The following is a 15,701-nucleotide window of genomic DNA, read 5'->3' as shown; positions in this document are numbered from 1 at the left end:
ATTCTTCAATATTTGCAAATCAATCAGTGTGATACACCATATTAACAAATTGAAGAACAAAAACTATATGATCATCTCAGTAGATGCAGAAAAAGCTTTTGACAAAATTCAGCACCCATTTATGATAAAACTCTCCAGAAAGTGGGCATATTATGTTGAGGAACCTACCTCAACATAATAAAGCACATATATGACAAACCCACAGCAAACATCATTCTCAGTAGTTAAAAACTGAAAGCATCTCCTCTAAGATCAGGATCAAGACAAGGATGTCTACTCATGCCACTATTATTCAACATAGTTTTGGAAGTCCTAGCCATGGCAATCAGAGAGGAAAAAGAAATAAAAGGAATACAAGTTGGAAAAGAAGAAGTAAAACTGTCACTGTTTGCAGTTGACATTATACTATACATAGAGATTCCTAAAGATGCCACCAGAAGACTACTAGAACTAATCAATGAATTTGGTAAAGTTGCAGGATACAAAATTAATGCACAGAAATCTCTTGCATTCCTATACACTAACAACAAAAGATCAGAAAGAGAAATTAAGGAAACAATCCCATTCACCATTGCATCAAAAAGAATAAAATACCTAGGAGTAAACCTACCTAAGGAGGTAAAAGACCTGTACTCATAAAACTATAAGACACTGATGAAAGAAATCAAAGATGACATAAGCAGATGGAGAGATATACCATGTTCTTGGATTGGAAGAATCAATATTGTGAAAATGACTATACTACCCAAAGCAATCTACAGATTCATTGCAATCCCTATCAAATTACCAATGGCAATTTTTACAGAGCTAGAACAAAAAATCTTAAAATTTGTATGGAGACACAAAAGACTCCGAATAACAAAAGCAGTCTTGAGGGAAAAAAATGGAGCTGGAGGAATCAGACTCCCTGACTTCAGAGTATACTACAAAGCTACAGTAATCAAGACAATATGGTACTGGCACAAAAACAGAAATATAGATCAATGGAACAGGATAGAAAACGCAGAGATAAACCCTTGTACCTATGGTCAACTAATCTATGACAAAGGAAGCAAGGGTACACAATAGAGAAAAGACAGTCTCTTCAATAATTGGTGCTGGGAAAACTGGACAGCGACATGTAAAAGAATGAAATTAGAACACTCCCTCACACCATACTCAAAAATAAACTCAAAATGGATTAAAGACCTAAATGTAAGACCAGACACTATAAAACTCTAGAGGAAAATATAGGAAGAACACTGTTTGACATAAATCACAGCAAGATCCTTTTTGACCCACCTCCTAAGGTAATGGAAATAAAAACAAAAATAAGCAAATGGGACCTAATGAAACTTCAAAGCTTTTGCACAGCAAAGGAAACTATAAACAAGACGAAAAGACAACCCCCAGAATGGGAGAAAATATTTGCAAACGAATCAACGGACAAAGGATTAATCTCCAAAATATATAAACAGCTCATGCAGCTCAATATTAAAAAGAGAAATAACCCAATCAAAAAATGGGCAGGAGACCTAAATAGACATTTCTCCAAAGAAGGCATACAGATGGCCAAGATGCACATGAAAAGCTGCTCAACGTTACTAATTAGTAGAGAAATGCAAATCAAAACTACAATGAGGTATCACCTCACACCGGTTAGAATGGACATGATCAGAAAATCTACAAACAACAAATGCTGGAGAGGGTGTGGAGAAAAGGGGACCCTCTTGCACTGTTGGTGGGAATGTAAATTGATATAGCCACTATGGAGAACAGTATGGATGTTCCTTAAAATACTAAAAATAGAATTACCATATGACCCAGCAATCCCATTATTGGGCATATACCCACAGAAAACCATAATTCAAAGATACACATGTACCCCAATGTTCATTGCAATGCTATTTACAATAGCCAGGTCGTGGAAGCAACTGAAATGCCCATCGACAGATGAATGGATAAAGAAGGTGTGGTACATATATACAATGGAATATTACTCAGCCATAAAAAGGAACGAAATTGGGTCATTTGTAGAGATGTGGATGGACCTAGAGACTGTCATACAGAGTGAAGTAAGTCAGAAAGAGAAAAACATATATCATATATTAACACATATATGTGGAATCTAGAAAAATGGTACAGATGAACCGGTTTGCAAGGCAGAAATAGAGACACAGATGTAGAGAACAGACGTATGGACACCAAGGGGGGAAAGTGGCAGGGGTGGTGGTGGTGGTGGTGGTGGGATGAATTGGGAGATTGGGATTGACATATATACACTAATATGTATAAAATGGATAACTAATAAGAATCTGCTTATAAAAATAAATAAATAAAAGATATGCATATTGTCACATTATTATCAGTACATATTATTGTGTACATTTTTATATAGTTATTCCATAAAACAGATTTTTCTTGACTTTAGCAAAGTCATTTATCACGTTGTAATAAAGGTTTTCATTTAATTTGTGTCATATTGGCAGTTAGGCTCTAAGGGATTAAACAATAAAATGTGGGTGTATTCAGTGGGTACAAAATTGGATATATTCATGAGTGCATATTAGAGTAAATGTAAAGTCAAAAAGTTAAAATTATTTCTGTCTTTTCACAAAAGTTATTCCTTCTAAATAGTTTAAATTGTCTACAAAATTTAAAGGCAAAAATACATATGATAATTAATGCATATCAAAATTTTAAATCAAAATTATTAAACTAAAACTAGTCCATCTCCAAAAAATGTTCATACCAGTGGACTGGTGCTGGGATACCCATGGCAGGTTGACCGTGGGATAAAGAAATGCAGCTGATCCCTTCACAGAGCTAAAGTTCAAGGCTTACCTCTGCAGGGCTCTGTGCCTAATTTACATATATTTAAGTTTAAATGTTTTGGAAAAGTTAATTAAATCTTACTAGGTATTTTCATAAAAGTAAAACCATTTGCAAATCTAGAGTTCAATGTTCATCTAATTACCAATGTAAATAATCAGTATCATAGTTCATGCATTAGTTAGATCTAGGTCTACATCTGTAAGTTTAAGAGTAATGACAATGTTTAAAATATTGCCAGTTGTTTTTTCAGAAACCATATGCAACAGTTTTGAATAATGAGATAGTTGGTGGGTATCTTCCAGGCCACAAATTGGAGCATCAAGAGAAGCAAGAAAATTGATACTCAGTACTGCTGGGAAATGATGCTATTTATGTAAGAGGAAAGGTATGACAAGGTCATTTGTCTCTCTTACCTGAGAACTTCCACTGCTCCAATCCTCTTCTCGCTCAAAGCAGTGTTTCACCTCCAGCACTGGGAATAGCGTAACCTGTATACATTCAGGACAGTCATATGCGTATAGTTCAAGGATGCGAGGCAAGAGGTGTTTCCTTGCAGGCCTGAAGGATGTTAGTCTTGAGAGCAGTGTTTGGGATTACCAGACACGTGCAGGCATTGAGTGCCAGATCGTAAGTAATAGAGTTCATGAGCTCTTCAATAAAATGTGTGTGTGTGGTGGTGTGACATGCTGCCAGTATTCTTTACATAGTGTTACCTCCATGGAGCCCTTGCTTCCTCCAGCAAGAATCCTTGAAATCATCCTGGACCCCTTTCTTTCACATCCTCTATCAAATCCATCTCCTAATCCTATTGGCATTGACTTCAAAGATAATTCTTGAATTTGACCATGTATCCAGCTTCTACCACCACTATCGTAACCAAAGCCACTGCTATCTTTCATCTTTTGTTGGTGCTCTGTGCCTCCTCAGTCATCTGGTTCCACTCTTCCCTCCCCTGATGCCTCCTAAAGTCTATAACAGTAGGCAGTCATCCTCTTAAAACATAAGTAGCAACATGTTGATCCTGAGCTCAAATTACTTCAATGCCTTCCTGCTCCATTTAGAATAAAAGTTACGGTCTTTGCCATGGTCTACAAGGCGGTCCCTTATTTGCCCCTCTCTTCCTCTCTTTCTTCATTGCCAGCCATTTACTCTTTGCTTGCTGTACTTCAGCCACAGGGGCCTTCCACTGTCTGTCAGATCCTCCCAGCACATGTCACCCTTGGAGCTTTTGTCCTTCTCATTGCCCATAACTGAAACCCTCTACGCCAGAGTCAACCACTAGTCCTGACCTCATTCTCTGCTGACCCTTTCTAAAAAGCAAACTTTGTCCTCCTCTATTGCTTTTATTTCTTTAGCAATTTTTTAAATTAAAGTATAGTTGATTTACAATATGGTGTTAATTACTTCTGTGCAGCAAAATGATTCAGTTATACATGTGTACGTTTTTTAATATTCTTTTCCATTATGGTTTATCATAGCATACTGAATATAGTTCTCTGTGCTATACAGTAGGATCTTGTTGTTTATCCATTCTATATATAAAAGCTTACATCTGGTAACCCAACCTCCCACTCCATTCCTCTCCCAACCCCCTTCTCCTCAGTGACCACCAGTCTGTTCTCCATGTCCGTGTTTCTGTTTCTGTTTTGTAGATAGGTTCATTTATGGTGTTTGTCTTTCTCTTTCTGACTTACACTTAGTATGATAATCTCTAGTTGCATGCCTGTTGCTGCAAATGGCATTATTTCATTCTTTTTTATGGCTGAGTAGTATTCCATTGTATATATGTACCATATCTTCTTTATCCATTCATCTGTCAATGGATATTTAGGTTGTTTCCATGTCTTGGCTATTGTGAATAGTGCTGCTATGAATTTAGGTGCATGTATTTGTTTGAATTATAGTTTTGTCTGGATATATGCCCAGGGGTGGGATTGCTGGATCACTCCTCTATTCTTTTACTTTGCTATATTTTTGTATTGAAAATAAATAAAAATATAAAATTTTATTTAGAAGACTTATCAGTACCTGATATAACATACCTATTTTAAAATGTTATGTGTCTTTCATCTGGATGTATCATTTTAGATTTGCTTTATGTGGTTCAAGGACCTGACTTAATCCCCTTGCCCTGGAGATGGACATTTTACCCAGGTTTGGCCATTCCTGTCCACAGTGATTGGTTTGAGATTGGACAAGTGGAGAAAATAGGTATCTGCCTAATACTGTTTCTGAAACATTTTGGAAATAGAAGCTCTGATTTTGTTGGAGTTGCTAAATTGGAGCTACCAGTAGCCATTCCACCCATCTATGGGAGTAACTGCTGGAAAATAAAGACAACACAGAGGAAATTACACTTAAGAGAAGGAAAGAGAGATTCTTGAATATTTAGTTTGAGCACCTGGATCTTCAGTTCAATGATCCAATGAATTCATCTTTTCACTTAAGCCAATTTGATTTGCAGCCACCAAAAGATTCTGACGAATATAATTTCACTGCATTATACCTATATTTACCTCAACATTCTCATACAATGATTTCTGGGTAAACCAGATTTTATTGAAGGGTTGGTGTATCTAAAAAGAATGACCACATGGAGGGTTGTAATAATAATATGATATAGTATATTAATATTATTATGTTAATATAACATACCAGTTATATAATAATCTAATCTAATAATAATCTAATATAATTATAAATAATCTATAATATAAAAATAAATACCCTAAATGTTATTCACTAAATAGAGCATTTCCCATAGTCTAAGAGAAAACAACCCAAGAAGTTGAACAATTCATAGGGTGTTTTCTCATCAGTGTTCCATACCCAACCTTACACCTCTGTCCTCAGATATGTGCCTCTCTTAAAAAAAATGCCTCTTGTTTCTAAACTCCCATGGGAGAAACTCCACCCACCTTTTAGGAAATCCTACCCTTATACACAGAATTTGGTTTTATTCCCGGGTCCATCCCTCTTCCCTAGCATTGCATTTCCCCAAGTCTGAGTTTTTCAGCCTATAATAATGCCCAGGGCTGGGAGTGGAATGAGGGAGAGTGGTGGGAAGGGGTGGCACCAGCAGGCCAATCCAAGGTGACCTCTGGAATTTCAAGTGCCTCAGAGTAGCCCAGGGCGGCCGTGGGTGTCCCAAATCCAGACTGCTTTTCAGGTCTCCCTGCTAGGGGGAGTGGCAGACATTTTGTCCAAGTATTTCCTCTGGTCCCACAATTAACTGTTGGATCACACACATACAAGCACTAACAATTCTCAAAGGCAATGTCGTCTAGAAAGCAACGATTTTCTAAGCATCCCCCTGGAGTCTTGCAGAGTGGTGTCAGTTCTTTTTCTTGATCCTACCTCTAACCTTTATTAGAAATGATACTCTCTCAGTCATGATGGGAGCATGAGAAGGTCTTACATGTGCCATAATGTATAGGAGCTGATTAAATTTTTAGCCCAGGGATCCTCCTCCTCCCCAGTGTCCTGGTCTGGGGGAAGTGAGATGGGAAGTTGTCTACAGAGGGGACAGTTTCATTAACTTAGTTACAATATCTTTCACCCCTGTTGGGTCTGGGGCTCCTTGAAAAGTTCTAAGTTTCACAGCCAGAGTAGATAGTTAATAAACAGGTGCTGGATTAACGAGTGACATCTGCCATGGTTATATTTAGGATTCATCACTCGTGAATTTGTTAATGGACTTTATTTATACACATTACTAAAAAAGTGGATTTGGAGTCTTTATTTTGGGCCAAGCTCTTGCTTCTCCAGAAGTTGCTGATTAAGATGAAAATATCCGAGAAGGAAAATAAATCCTCAAGCTCCAGTAAAATGGAATCAGTTCCCATATTGGCCAGAAGAGGGCAGAGTCCCTGTGGGAATGTGGCAGGATAGATGTATTTTGATACTGCAGAAAGGTTTTGGAGCATAGGCACTGGCTAGGGAAGGGAAGAGTAAGTGGCAAAGAGAGTCTGGTGGTGGACAGAGGAAGAAATAATTTCTAAAAGGTGACAGAAGATTTTTAAAATTCTGTTTACTTCATCCAAATTCATCATTCATTTATTAATTTATTCCTTTATCAAACATTGCTGAGCACTTACTACGTGTCAGACTCTGTGCCTGGGGTGAGCAATGCAGAGATGAACACAGCAGACATGGTCTGGGGAGTGTACAGACCAGTAAGGGTTACAGGAATTAAACAATTAAGTGTGTGTGTAATTAACGATTTTGATAAGAGCTATGGAAGAAAATAACAGGATGTTATGAGAACTGCTTTAAGTTGGAGGAGATCTCTCTGATAAGATGAAACCTGGTGGTTGAAGAGTCATGTGGAAAGTTAGGAGACACGTGTTCCAGGCAGAAGGAATAGCTTGTATGAAGGCCCTGGGGTTGGAGGGGGGTTGGAATCTTCAAGGAATTAAAAGCAGGTCAGTGTGGCTGCACAGGGGTAGCGACTGCACAGGGGTAGCGGCCGCACAGGGGTAGCGGCCACACAGGGGTAGCGGCTGCACAGGGTTAGAGGCTGCACCGGGGTAGTGGCATGAGATAGGTTTGGAGAGATGAAGGAGGATCATGTGGGGCCTTTTAAGCCATGCTCAAGGGTTTGGATTGTCTTTTTTTTTTTTCTTTCCATTTGAAAGCAGTCACCGTTTATTAACTGACCAGATTACAGAAATAATCAAGGTAGATACCTTAGTTCATCCTTCTAATAAGCCTATTGATCTGGTGCCAGCATCTCCACCTTCTAGAAGATGGGTGGTCTTTTTCTTCATTACACCTAGTGGAGAAGACAATTTGAAGGGTCACGGGAAGTTGTTTGCTTCTCTGAAACGTTTTCCAACAGAACAGGTCTCATGAATCAGCTTCTCCATGCAGATGATGCCACATTTACTAAGTGATTGAGCAATCCATGTGTTGTCTGTCAGGGCAATTCACTTCTTGTTGATTTTGCCATAGCCAAACTTGTAGATCAGTTCATTTCCTGACTTCAGGTTTGGGTACCCCCAATGCAATATGTGCTTCCACAATCCGCAGCATGTTGACTGAAGCCTGGTTCAGCTTCACAAAGGTGCCACTGAAGATCTGGAGGAGGCGAAGAAGCTGCAGCACCTTTCGGACCTTTGAGCTCACACCACTGCTACCTCTGATCCTGATGACAAGTGCCAATTTGGGTTCCTCAGGCACATAGAAGTCGCCAGCTTTTCTTGCCATCCTAGCCATTCGAATATTGCTTCTGTACATCTGCCTCTACTCCTTGTAACAGTGCTTAGCCTTTTCATTGATAAACTTCCTCCTTGCCTTTCAAAGCATCTTTTTTTGTGTGTGTGTGGTACACGGGCCTCTCACTGTTGTGGCCTCTCCCATTGTGGAGCACAGGCTCCAGACGCACAGGCTCAGCGGCCATGGCTCACGGCATGTGGGATCTTCCCGGACCGGGGCACGAACCCGTGTTCTCTGCATCAGCAGGCGGACTCTCAACCACTGCGCCATCAGGGGAGCCCTCAAAGCATCTTTTGGATAACTTCTCAGGAGCTTGATCTTCAGCTCTGTGAAATTTCTTTGCTTTTTCTTAAGGGTTTCTGGTACAGCGGGAACCTTCTTTTTCTTCTCTTCTGCACACTCCATGATTCCAGCCAGAAAAGAGCAGGTTTGGATATTCTTGTACGAGCAAAGGGAAGCCCCGAAAGGGTCTTAAGCAGAGGCATGGATCATCTTATTCATATTTTGAAAGATCAGTCTGGGGAGTTCCCTGATGGTCCAGTGGTTAGGACTCTGAACTTTCACTGCTGAGGGCCCAGGTTCGATCCCTGGTCAGGGAACTAAGATCCCACAAGCCGCGAGGCCGGCCAAAAAAAAAATCACTCTGGCTGCAGTGTGGAGAATGAACTGGAGGGCTATTGAGGGAAGCAGGGGTGTTAGGAGGCTGTTACAGTAGTTCAGGGAAAAGACGATGATAGCTTGGACTAGGGTGGTGACAAAACGTGGCAAGAACTGAGTGAATTAGAAACATATTTGAGGACAGACTTGGCAAGACTCGGTAATCAGAGGTTGAGAAAAGGTGTCAAATGTTTTCTGACTACTTTCTATCATGAGCAATTGGGGAAGTCTAGGGAAAGGCAGGCTGGGGGTGTGAGGATGGGGAGTGGAGAGTAGAAAATGAAAAGTTCAGTGTTGGATCCCTGTAGCTTGAGATCCCTGTGAGATACCCAAGTGAAGATATTCTGGCCTGGAGCTCTGAAAGGAGGGCTGAGTGAGAGATTCAAACTTGTGGATCAGCCTTATATAAAAATGGCATCTAAAGCCATGAATGTGGATGAAGTTACAGAGTCAGGGAGAACACAGAGGGATGAGATGTCCCAGGACTGAATCCTGAGAAACTGTAACCAAGGCAGGGATCACAAACATAGTCTGGATTTTGTGGATTAATGGGAAGAAAGTCCTTTCAGAAATGTATCCAGTGAGGGGCCACCTCATCTTTCTTTCCTTGTAAGGAACTCTTATGTATTAGTTTCCTGCTACCACTGTAACAAATTATCTCAAACTCAGTGGCTTAAAACAATACAGATTTATTCTCTTCAGCTTCTGGAGGTCAGAAGTCCAAAATTGGTCTCACTAAAATTAAGGCATTGGCAAGGGCTGCGTTCCTTCTGAAGGCTTAGGGGAAAATCTGTTCCCTGGCTTTTTTCTGGCTTCTAGAGGCTGCCCACATTCCTTGGTGTGTGACCTGCTTCCATCTTCAAAGCCAGAAAATGACAGGTGGAGTTTTTCTCTTGCTGCATCCCTCTGACTCTGAGTCTCCTCTCTCCCTCTTTTATTTCTAAAGATGCCTTGCGAGTCCATTGGGCTCACTGGGATAACCAAGGATACTGTCCTCATCTCAGGACCTGCTGATCAGCTGCTTTAATTCCATCTGCAGCATTAAATCCCCCTTGCCATGAAATGTATTGTAACAAATTCACAGGTTCAGTAGATTAGGACATGGGCATCTTTGGGAGTCATTATTCTGCCGACCAAACCTTACAAGTCTTGCTTATTCCTCTTTGGAAAAGTGTAAAAGAGTACACACTACTCCTCAAGTCCTAGGAGAAAGTCTCCCGTGATAGTCCAAAAGGGTGCACTTGACAAAGGTGGTGAGATTTGCTTGTGTGTGTGTGTATAGTTGTGTGCCCATACCTATATTTCAGCAATTCACCCAGTTGGATAAGAAAGAAAAACAACTAGTGAAGTCATTGATTAGGGACTTGTTTATATTTATTCCCTTGTCAACTAGAATAGGGATCCTTGGGCTGTTATCATAATGCATGTCTCTGTCTTAGCGCATTTGGGCTGCTATCATAACGAATGTCTCTGTCTTAGCGCATTTGGGCTGCTATAACATAATACCATAGACTGGGTAGCTTGTAAACAATAGAAATGTATTTCTTACAATTATGGAGGTTGGAAGATCAAGGTGCTGGCAGATTCGTAGTGTCTGACGAGGACTCGCTTCCTGGTTCATAAACGGCCATCTCGCTATGAACTTCCAGGAAGGGGTGAAGGATCTCTCTAAGGTCTGTTTTATAAAGGCACTAGTCCATTCACGAGGGCTGCACCTTCGTAATCACCCCCAAGGGCCCCAACTCCAAATATCATCACATTGTGAGTTAGTATTTTCAACAGATGAATTTTGCAGGATACAAACCTTCAGTTTATAGCAGTCTCTTAGTAAAACATAATGTCACTTAATACTTATTAGAATGGTAAACAAACAAACAAACAAAAACACCCACATGTGCCTCCCCACCCACCCTGCCCTGACAATACCGGCACTGTGTATTCAGTAACCTGTAACAATCATTTGCGGCTGGTACCATTGTCACAGAAACTCTAATCTACACAGAAGGAAATTGAATTTTTCGGAGGTTATGTAGATGTCATTATGCCAAAGTCACCCAAATAATACAAGATTAAGGTGGAGACAGAATTCAGTGCTCTCTGACCCCGGGCCCATGTCCTTATTTATTCCTTCATCTTGCTTCTCTCAGAGCTGTTTTCTATTTAAGAGGCAAAAAGTCCGAGTTGGACTATGATATATACATACGGAGAATCATATTGCATGTACATATAGATATGATATATACTAATACATATGAAAAAGCCAAATATCTACTAACCCATTGACGTTTTTGATCAATATAGATATAAAAAAGCAAAGAAGGCAGATTGAATGAAATCAGCATTTTTATTACTTGGCTGATATAAATTTTACTTGGACAAATGGGTGTTTGTTTATTTACCCAATAATGTTCCCCTTCCCCCCGTTTTTTATTATGGTAAAATATACCCAATAATGTTTTGTATTAAAAAAGATGAGACTTTGGTGTCTAAATTTTTTTGAGTGAGTTAATGCACTTTCTTGAAGTAAATGCTTATTCATTTCAATTCTCTTTTAAAGAAATATTTGAGGCTACAAACTTATACCTGAGAACCACTTTAACTGTTCCCCATACGTTCTGATATGTAATACCTTGATGGTTGTTCAGGTCTAGATATTTCATAATTTCTGTTATCATTTCCTTTTTAACTCATGAATTGTTTGGAGGTGCTTTTAATCAAAATGTGATATTCCTCTTTTTCTATATTGCTATTGTTGTCTAACTTAGTGATAATGTGGTTAAAATGTAATCTCTATGACATCAAATTTTTGAAAAATTTCGTGCTGTCTTTGTGACTGGTATGGGATCGATTTGGATAAGTGTTGTATGTGTGCTTGAATAGAACGTGTATCTTCGACTTGGGGAGTACACTTTCATGTAGCTGTAATTAGCATGTTGAATCCACGATGCATGGCCTGCCACAAAAATACAATTTAAAAAATTTTCAGTAGAAGTAAACTTCCTCTCTCCCTGGAGATAAATTCCGGAAATTGTGGTGTCTTTTCTGTGGACTCTGAAGTAATAAACAGTCCTGTTCTCACTTTGGTCCCCAAATCACCATCTCTGGTGAGTGTCTGGCAGGATATATCAATCAGCGCTTCAGTCTACATTCAGGTGAGATGGCACCTCCCTCCATGTGGATGGCTGTGGGCTGCCTCGGGGGATATGGCTGGCTTCTGGATCCTAGTCTCTTCTCTCTCCCCCATCAGCTTCTTCTTAAGCTGCTGCTCTGTCTGTCTAAGCTTCCTATCTTAGTGAATGGCACCAGCACCCACTGCCTAGGTCAGAACTGGCAATTTTCCCAGACTCCTCTTCCCATTTCCACTCCTATTTCTAACAAACACCAAGAGTCATCAACTCTGCTTCCCAAGTATCTCTCAAATTGGTCCAATTCTTTCCACCTCTGCTGCCGCTGCCTCTGTTCAGACCACCTTTATCGCTTGCTTGCATCATTGCAATCACCTGTGAGCTGATCTTCATCTCCATTTTGCACCCTACTTAATTCTTTCTGCTGTAGCCAGTGATTTTTTTAAAGTATAAATCTGATTACATCATTCTCTGCTCAACTCATTGAGTGGTTCCCTATAGATCATAGAATAAACTTCAAACTTTTTAACTTTGTTTACACGGTCCTTCAGGATCTGGCTCTGTTTTAAAAAATTTCTCTCCAGAGTCTTCTGTGATCATTTCCCTCTTCCTAAAACAAACCTACACTCTAGCCATTCTTACAGGCCCTAAAATATGCTATGCTTGTTCACCTTGAAACATAATGTATAGGACTTTATGTCTTTGAGATTGATGATCTTTCTTGAGTTTACATATTTTAACTCCAAAAGAGTGGAATGATGGAAAAAAGATTAACACACACACATGCACACACACAAATACATACAGATATACACATACATTTGTGTATATAGACACATATATATTAATATATATTTGGGATAAATATATGGAAAATTTACATAAATGTATGCATATATGATGGAAATTAGCAATCAATAGATGCTTTTAAAAATTGTACATGGATATTCAGTTGTAGACAGCAGGTTACACAATACATTAATTTTCTCTTCTTCCCTAGATTCTATCAGAATCATAGTAAAGGCATGTAAAAGCAATAAATCCATGAGTACACAAAGAATGTGATTGGAATCAATAAAAAATAAGAGATTTCCACATATTTCTGGAATACAGATTCAGCAAATTTTGCAGAGCAGAAGAAGCTGCCTCTTCCACTGCACACAGAGGAAGATAGAGACAAGAGAAATCAGATTTGCCCAGAGGAATCCCAGAAAGACTTAGGATTCTGGAATTCCAAGCAGAGTAGTGGGTGGTATTTAGGCTTAGGGCTGAAATGAGGGTGATTACATGGGTCAGTGGACTGCCATCCATTTCTTTGGACATAAAATGTCATCAATTTGGTTTCTCTCCTGAGCCTAGAAGTCAGAGGTGACTTCCCAGGAGACCTCAAGTGTCTTAAAAAAAAAAAAGAAAGAAAGAAAGAAAAAAAGAAGACCTCCACATACCTGTGGTATGAAGAGTTGAAAAGATAAAATCAAGAAAATCCCCAGAAAACAAAACAGAGAGAAATTCAAAAATATATATTTAAAATATCCAAGCAGCATAGAGGATTAAACCAGCCCTATTTGATCAACAGGGCATCCAAAAGATAGAATAGAGAAAACAAAGGTGAATAAATTATCAAAGGAACAATATAAGAAAATTTCCCAAGATTAGAGTCAAATAATCAACTTCTCAGTGAAGCATTCCCGGACTAGCCCATTAAAACTGTAGTCCCTCCACCTAGCCCCTCCTTACTTAATTGTTCTCTTTTGAACTTATAACCACCCAGCATACAATGTATTTTACTTGTTTGTTTAATGTCTCTCTTCTCATTAGAACGTAAGTTCCCTGCAGGTAAGGCATTCGGTCAGTTTTGTTCACCGGGGCATCCTCAGCGCCTACTCAGTGCTTGGTACAGTCGGTGTTCAATAATTATTTGTTGACTGAATGAATAATAGAATGACTCAAGAGATCTAAACCCTCATCTGCTGTGGAAAGAATTCAGTTGATAACGCCTCAAATTGGTTTCTCAATAAAATGATATATAGGCCTATAATTTAGAAATATGAGACAACCCCCTGAAGCAATTACTAAAAGAGTTAAAGGCACTTAACTGCATCTGAGGAATAAGATGGGAGAGTAGGAGTGGGAGGGGGCAAGTTGCTGTTGATTTTCATTGTAAGTTATTGCAAACTATTTGCTTTTTTCACCATGAGACTGTACTGTTTTTTTTGAGAGTGTATATGTCTTAGAAAACATTTTGTATTTATTTTCTGTAAATATATATCAACAATAATAATAGCTAACATTTATTGAGCACTTATTACATGCTAGGCATTGTGCTAAGCTTTATATGGATTCTTGAGGAATGTATTACATATCTGTTGTCATTTTACATGGATTGAAAACATCTGGATTTAACTTAAAAATAGAAAAAAAAACCCTTCAATCCCCAAATGTAAATATTTAGTAAGCTTAAACTCAATCGAATAAATTCTGCTTCTCAATCTTCATAACAAAGATATGAATTTGATATGCCTCTTTCTCTCCTTAAAATGCAAGAAACAAAGCATCATGCAATATTTTTTAAAGTTTTTATTTATTAGGAAATCCTCATAGAACTGCAAAAGCACCTGTCAACAGGAACTATAGAAACTGAAGGAAAAATTGTGCGTAAGCTCTTTTGGAGACATCTGTCTGTGTCATCTGCTTGCTTTTCCCACCACCCTTCTTTCCGCATTTCTCTTTCAGTCGGTTCATCTGAAGTGTAATTGACCTTTGTTTCAGGGAATTTATGGGATTTTCACAACATGAAATGGCTTCTGACGGAGTCATTTTTGGGCCTCAGCTCTGATCTGCTTCCTCCTGTCTGTGCCCGGATATTCTGCTGTGACGCCATCCATCACTGGTTCAGGAACACGTGGTGCCATCACCGCAGCAAATCATTCTTCCATCATTCCAGAGGTGAAACTGAAACATTGATAGCTGTTAACAAAAATCCTTTTAGCACAGTTCTGTCGTTTGGACGCTTCTGGGGTTTAGCCTGTGCTCTGGATCTGCTGGGAGCAGCCCGTTCTTCCCTTTCCTTTTTGCTTGACTAAACTCCTCCTCATCTCTCAGGCTTCAGCTGAGATGTGCCCCTGGAGAAGGCTTTCTCGACCATGACCCCACCTGAATGTGGATCCTGCACCTCCTGCAGCTCCTGGAGTATCCCTCTGACATTGACTTCATAGACTGAATTGTTGCTGCCATTTATTTTCAGTCTCCTGTGCTGGACCTCATGATCCCTGGGCACAGAGACTGAACTCTTCGTTTTGCTAGCTCCAGCACATGGTGTGGTGCCCTGGTATGTAGTAGGTGCTCAGTAACCATTTGAATGAATGAATGAATGAATGAAAGCCACTGTCACTGTGTACAGTTCCACTTTAGTTTCACATACTGAGTATGTATGAAAAATAACAACCAAAACAACTGGACAGCTGTGCTTAACAATTTCTGAGTGAAAGGCTAATGAGTTAAATAATCTTGGCCTAAATCCAGAAGTTAAGGGAAAAAGAGATAGCGAGAAGGCTGTGCATATTTCCTGTGTTCTGTAGGAAATAAATATTTCCTAAGCTCTTTTCCTCCAGCAATTTCCGAAGTTGAGAATGCACCATATAATTTTATAGCCCCATGAAAGAAGAAAGTAAAGTGCTTTCAAAATGGTTTGTGCCACATGCTGTAACTTAGCCTCTTATTTATGGCTTGAAAAGTAGGTGAGGGAAAGTTGTTATATATTCCTATTTCTTCAGAGCCTTTGAATAATAGTTAACAAAGACCACACTGAAAATTGAACTTACCTTATCACTCATGAGATCAGGTTCTGAGTTATGTGAAGCAAAAATGTTTCCAATACAGTCCCCTCCG

At 39.3% G+C, this 15,701-nt stretch overlaps 1 pseudogene across 1 annotated transcript; it reads right to left on the bottom strand.

Moving 5' to 3' along the window:
- Positions 1-7,290: 7,290 nt before the first annotated feature.
- On the bottom strand, positions 7,291-8,625 carry LOC309812456 (large ribosomal subunit protein uL30-like; annotated as a pseudogene). Its single transcript has 2 exons — positions 8,294-8,625; positions 7,291-8,104 (listed from the first exon to the last, which is right to left on the bottom strand). The product of its transcript is annotated as a large ribosomal subunit protein uL30-like (transcript).
- Between the last annotated feature and the right edge of the window lie 7,076 nt (positions 8,626-15,701).

The sequence above is a fragment of the Mesoplodon mirus genome (assembly GCF_964341445.2).
Source record: "Mesoplodon mirus genome assembly, chromosome: 11".
NCBI lineage: Eukaryota > Metazoa > Chordata > Mammalia > Artiodactyla > Ziphiidae > Mesoplodon > Mesoplodon mirus.
This window is presented reverse-complemented; position numbering and strand designations above follow the sequence as displayed.